The sequence below is a fragment of the Phalangium opilio genome, unplaced genomic scaffold, assembly GCF_054372755.1.
Source record: "Phalangium opilio isolate 3A_F unplaced genomic scaffold, DU_Popi_V2 ptg000101l_1, whole genome shotgun sequence".
Taxonomy (NCBI): domain Eukaryota; kingdom Metazoa; phylum Arthropoda; class Arachnida; order Opiliones; family Phalangiidae; genus Phalangium; species Phalangium opilio.
Genome location: NW_028324204.1, coordinates 10,512,248 through 10,519,071, shown reverse-complemented (window position 1 = coordinate 10,519,071; position 6,824 = coordinate 10,512,248). Strand labels below are relative to the sequence as shown.

The 6,824-nt window shown below is 48.0% G+C and overlaps 2 non-coding genes across 2 annotated transcripts; both read right to left on the bottom strand.

The window, feature by feature from the left end:
- Positions 1 to 4,989: 4,989 nt before the first annotated feature.
- Positions 4,990 to 5,062, bottom strand: TRNAI-GAU (transfer RNA isoleucine (anticodon GAU)). The gene has a single exon. It is a non-coding gene; the product is annotated as a tRNA-Ile (tRNA).
- Positions 5,063 to 6,751: 1,689 nt separating this feature from the next.
- Positions 6,752 to 6,824, bottom strand: TRNAI-GAU (transfer RNA isoleucine (anticodon GAU)). Its single transcript has one exon. It is a non-coding gene; the product is annotated as a tRNA-Ile (tRNA).

The window sequence follows — 6,824 nt, the reverse complement described above, 5'->3', positions numbered from 1 at the left end:
CCCGGATGGGCTCGAACCAAAAACCTTTCGATTAACAGCCGAACGCGCTAACCATTGAGCCACGGAAGCTCAGAAATTAAATGGTTGTCACGTATTGTGGAAAAGTTTTGACTTTTTACGCTACATCTGAGACCCCACAACACCTCTTCCGGGTGGGCTCGAACCACCAACCTTTCGATTAACAGCTGAACGCGCTGACCATTGCGCCACTGAAGCCCAAAAATTAAATGGTCGTCAGGTATTGTGGAAAAACTTTGGCTATTTACGTTTTATTTGAGATCCAAAAACACCGCTCCCGGGTGGGCACGAACCACCAACCTATTGGTTAACAGCCGAACGCGCTAACCATTGAGCCAAGGAAGATCAGAAATTAAATGGTTGTCACGTATTGTGGAAAAGTTTTGACTTTTAACGCAACATCTGAGACCCCACAACACCTCTTCCGGGTGGGCTCGAACCACCAACCTTTCGATTAAGAGCTGGACGCGCTAATTACTGCGCCACGGAAGCCCAAAAATTAAATGTTCGTCAGGTATTGTGGAAAAACTCTGACATTTTACGTAACATCTGAGACGTCACAACACCGCTCCCGGATGGGCTCGAACCACCAACCTTTCGGTTAACAGCCGAACGCGCTAGCCATTGCGCCACGGACGCCCAAAAATTAAATGGTTGTCAGGTATTGTTGAAAAGTTACGACTTTTCTCGCTACATCTGAGACCCCACAAATCCTCTCTCGTTTGGGCTCGAACCACCAACCTTTCGGTTAACAGCTGATTGCACTAACCATTGCGCCACGGAAGCCCAAAAATTAAATGGTCGTCAGGTATTGTAGAAAAACTTTGGCTATTTACGTTTTATTTGAGATCCAAAAACACCGCTCCCGGGTGGGCTCGAACCACCAAGCTATTGGTTAACAGCCGAACGCGCTAACCATTGAGCCACGAAAGATAAGAAAATAAATGGTTATCACGTATTATGGAAAAAGTTTTGACTTTTTACGCTACATCTGAGACCCCACAACACCTCTTCCGGGTGGGCTCGAACCACCAACCTTTCGATTAACAGCTGAACGCGCTAACCATTGCGCCACGGAAGCCCAAAAATTAAATGCTCGTCAGGTATTTTGGAAAAACTCTGACATTTTACGTTACATCTGAGACGTCACAACACCGCTCCCGGGAGGGCTCGAACCACCAACCTTTCGGTTAACAGCTGAACGCGCTGACCATTGCGCCACTGAAGCCCAAAAATTAAATTTTCGTCAGGTATTGAGGTAAAACTTTGACTTTTTACTTCACATCTGAGGCCTCACAACACCGCTCCCGGATGGGCTCGAACCACCAACCTTTCGGTTAACAGCCGAACGCGCTAACCATTGCGCCACGGACGCCCAAAAAAAATGGTCGTCAGGTATTGCGGAAAAACTTTGGCTATTTACGTTACATTTGAGATCCAAAAACAACGCTCCCGGGTGGGCTCGAAACACCAAGCTATTGGTTAACAGCCGAACGCGCTAACCATTGAGCCACGAAAGATCAGAAAATAAATGGTTATCACGTATTATGGAAAAAGTTTGACTTTTCACGCTACATCTGAGACCTCACAACACCTCTCCCGGGTGGGCTCGAACCACCAACCTTTCGATTAACAGCTGAACGCGCTAACCATTGCGCCACGGAAGCCCAAATATTAAATGCTCGTCAGGTATTGTGGAAAAACTCTGACATTTTACGTTACATCTGAGACGTCACAACACCGCTCCCGGGAGGGCTCGAACCACCAACCTTTCGGTTAACAGCCGAACGCGCTAACCATTCGCCACGGACGCCCAAAAATTAAATGTTCGTCAGGTATTGTGGAAAAACTCTGACATTTTACGTTACATCTGAGACGACACAACACCGCTCCCGGGAGGGCTCGAACCACCAACCTTTCGGTTAACAGCTGAACGCGCTGACCATTGCGCCACTGAAGCCCAAAAATTAAATTTTCGTCAGGTATTGAGGTAAAACTTTGACTTTTTACTTCACATCCGAGACCTCACAACACCGCTCCCGGATGGGCTCGAACCACCAACCTTTCGATTAACAGCCGAACGCGCTAACCATTGAGCCACGGAAGCTCAGAAATTAAATGGTTGTCACGTATTGTGGAAAAGTTTTGACTTTTTACGCTACATCTGAGACCCCACAACACCTCATCCGGGTGGGCTCGAACCACCAACCTTTCGGTTAACAGCCGAACGCGCTAACCATTCGCCACGGACGCCCAAAAATTAAATGGTCGTCAGGTATTGTGGAAAAACTTTGGCTATTTATGTTACATTTGAGATCCAAAAACACCGCTCCCGGGTGGGCTCGAACCACCAACCTATTGGTTAACAGCCGAACGCGCTAACCATTGAGCCACGGAAGCTCAGAAATTAAATGGTCGTCACGTATTGTGGAAAAACTTTGGCTTTCTACGTTACATTTGAGATCCCACAACACCGCTCCCGGCTGGGCTCGAACCACCAACCTATTGGTTAACAGCCGAACGCGTTAACCATTGCGCCACGGAAGCCCAAAAATTAAATGGTCGTCAGGTATTGTGGAAAAACTTTGGCTTTCTACGTTACGTTTGAGATCCCACAACGCCGCTCCCGGGTGGGCTCGAACCACTAACCTATTTGTTAACTGCTGAACGCGCTAACCATTGCGCCACGGAAGCTAAAAATTAAATGCTCGTCAGGTATTGTGTAAAAACCTTGACTTTTTACGTCACATCTGAGACCTCACAACACCGCTCCCGGATGGGCTCGAACCACCAACCTATTGATTAACAGCCGAACGCGCTAACCATTGCGCCACGGAAGCCCAAAAATTAAATGTTCGTCAGGTATTGTGGGAAAACTCTGACATTTTACGTTACATCTGAGACCTCACAACACCGCTCCCGGATGGGCTCGAACCACCAACCTATTGGTTAACAGCCGAACGCGCTAACCATTGAGCCACGGAAGCTCAGAGATTAAATGGTTGTCAGGTGTTGTGGATAAGTTATGACTTATTACGTTACATCTGAGACCCTACAACACCTCTCTCGGTTGGGCTCGAACCACCAACCTTTCGGTTAACAGCCGAACGCGCTAACCATTGCGCCAAGGAAGCCCAAAAAATAAATGGTCGTCAGGTATTGTGGAAAAACTTTGTCTTTCTACGTTACATTTGAGATCCCACAACACCGCTCCCGGGTGGGCTCGAACCACCACCCTATTGGTTAAAAGCTGAACGCGCTAACCATTCAGCCACGGAAGCTCAGAAATTAAATGGTTGTCACGTATGTGGAAAAACTTTGGCTTTCTACGTTACATTTGAGATCCCACAACACCGCTCCCAGGTGGGCTCAAACCACCAACCTATTTGTTAACAGCCGAATGCGTTAACCATTGCGCCACGGAAGCCCAAAAATTAAATGGTCGTCAGGTATTGTGGAAAAACTTTGGCTTTCTACGTTACGTTTGAGATCCCACAACGCCGCTCCCGGGTGGGCTCGAACCACTAACCTATTTGTTAACTGCTGAACGCGCTAACCATTGCGCCACGGAAGCCCAAAAATTAAATGCTCGTCAGGTATTGTGTAAAAACCTTGACTTTTTACGTCACTTCTGAGACCTCACAACACCGCTCCCGGATGGGCTCGAACCACCAACCTATTGGTTAACAGCCGAACGCGCTAACCATTGAGCCACGGAAGCTCAGAAATTAAATGGTCGTCACGTATTGTGGAAAAACTTTGGCTTTCTACGTTACATTTGAGATCCCACAACACCGCTCCCGGGTGGGCTCGAACCACCAACCTATTTGTTAACAGCCGAACGCCCTAACCATTGCGCCAAGGAAGGCCAAAAATTAAATGATCGTCAGGTATTGTGGAAAAACTTTGGCTTTCTACGTTACATTTGAGATCCCACAACGCCGCTCCCGGGTGGGCTCGAACCACTAACCTATTGGTTAACAGCCGAACGCGCTAACCATTGAGCCACGGAGGCTCAGAAATTAAATGGTTGTCACGTATTGTGGAAACGTTTTGACTTTTTACGCTACATCTGAGACCCCACAACACCTCTCCCGGGTGGGCTCGAACCACCAACTTTTCGATTAACAGCTGAACGCGCTAACCATTGCGCCACGGAAGCCCAAAAGTTCAATATTCGTCAGGTATTGTGGAAAAACTCTGACATTTTATGTTACATCTGAGACGTCACAACACCGCTCCCGGAAGGGCTCAAACCACCAGTCTTTTGAATAGCAGCTGAACGCGCTAACCATTGCGCCACGGAAGCCCAAAAGTTCAATATTCGTCAGGTATTGTGGAAAAACTCTGACATTTTATGTTACATCTGAGACGTCACAACACCGCTCCCGGAAGGGCTCAAACCACCAGTCTTTTGAATAGCAGCTGAACGCGCTAACCATTGCGCCACGGAAGCCCAAAAATTAAATGGTCGTCCGGTATTGTGGAAAAACCTGGACTTTTTACGTAACATCTGAGACCTCATAGCACCGCTCCCGGGTGTGCTCGAACCACCAACCTTTCTGTTAACAGCCGAACGCGCTAACGATTGCGTCACGGAAGCCCCAAAATTAAATGGTCGTCCGGTATTGTGGAAAAACCTGGACTTTTTACGTCACATCTGAGACGTCACAACACCGCTCCCGGATGGGCTCGAACCACCAACCTATTGGTTAACAGCCGAACGCGCTAACCATTGAGCCACGGAAGCTCAGAAATTAAATGGTTTTCACGTATTGCGGAAAAGTTTTGACTTTTTACGCTACATCTGAGACCCCACAACACCTCTCTCGGGTGGGCTCGAACCTTCAACCTTTCCATTAACAGCTGAACGCGCTAATCATTGCGCCACGGAAGCCCAAAAATTAAATGGTCGTCAGGTATTGTGGAAAAACATTGGCTTTCTACGTTACATTTGAGATCACACAACACCGCTCCCGGGTGGGCTCGAACCACCAACCTATTGGTTATCAGCCGAACGCGCTAACCATTGCGCCAAGGAAGCCCAAAATTTAAATGCTCGTCAGGTATTGTGTAAAAACCTTGACTTTTTACGTCATATCTGAGACCTCACAACACCGCTCCCGGATGGGCTCGAACCACCAACCTATTGCTTAACAGCCGAACGCGCTAACCATTGCGCCACGGAAGCCCAAAACCTAAATGCTCGTCAGGTATTGTGCAAAAAACTTGACTTTTTACGTCACATCTGAGACCTCACAACACCGCTCCCGGATGGGCTCGAACCACCAACCTATTGGTTAACAGCCGAACGCGCTAACCATTGCGCCACGGAAGCCCAAAAGTTAAATACTCGTCAGGTATTGTGTAAAAACCTTGACTTCTTACGTCACATCTGAGACCTCACAACACCGCTCCCGGATGGGCTCGAACCACCAACCTTTCGGCTAACAGCTGAACGCGCTGACCATTGCGCCACTGAAGCCCAAAAATTAAATTTTCGTCAGGTATTGAGGTAAAACTTTGACTTTTTACTTCACATCCGAGACCTCACAACACCGCTCCCGGATGGGCTCGAACCACCAACCTTTCGATTAACAGCCGAACGCGCTAACCATTGAGCCACGGAAGCTCAGAAATTAAATGGTTGTCACGTATTGTGGAAAAGTTTTGACTTTTTACGCTACATCTGAGACCCCACAACACCTCTTCCGGGTGGGCTCGAACCACCAACCTTTCGGTTAACAGCCGAACGCGCTAACCATTCGCCACGGACGCCCAAAAATTAAATGGTCGTCAGGTATTGTGGAAAAACTTTGGCTATTTATGTTACATTTGAGATCCAAAAACACCGCTCCCGGGTGGGCTCGAACCACCAACCTATTGGTTAACAGCCGAACGCGCTAACCATTGAGCCACGGAAGCTCAGAAATTAAATGGTCGTCACGTATTGTGGAAAAACTTTGGCTTTCTACGTTACATTTGAGATCCCACAACACCGCTCCCGGGTGGGCTCGAACCACCAACCTATTGGTTAACAGCCGAACGCGTTAACCATTGCGCCACGGAAGCCCAAAAATTAAATGGTCGTCAGGTATTGCGGAAAAACTTTGGCTTTCTACGTTACGTTTGAGATCCCACAACGCCGCTCCCGGGTGGGCTCGAACCACTAACCTATTTGTTAACTGCTGAACGCGCTAACCATTGCGCCACGGAAGCTAAAAATTAAATGCTCGTCAGGTATTGTGTAAAAACCTTGACTTTTTACGTCACATCTGAGACCTCACAACACCGCTCCCGGATGGGCTCGAACCACCAACCTATTGGTTAACAGCCGAACGCGCTAACCATTGCGCCACGGAAGCCCAAAAATTAAATGTTCGTCAGGTATTGTGGAAAAACTCTGACATTTTACGTTACATCTGAGACCTCACAACACCGCTCCCGGATGGGCTCGAACAACCAACCTATTGGTTAACAGCCGAACGCGCTAACCATTGAGCCACGGAAGCTCAGAGATTAAATGGTTGTCAGGTGTTGTGGATAAGTTATGACTTATTACGTTACATCTGAGACCCTACAACACCTCTCTGGGTTGGGCTCGAATCACCAACCTATAGGTTAACAGCCGAACGTGCTAACCATTGCGCCACGGAAGCCCAAAAATTAAATGGTCGTCAGGTATTGTGGAAAAATTTTGGCTTTCTACGTTACATTTGAGATCACACAACACCGCTCCCGGGTGGGCTCGAACCACCAACCTATTGGTTATCAGCCGAACGCGCTAACCATTGCGCCAAGGAAGC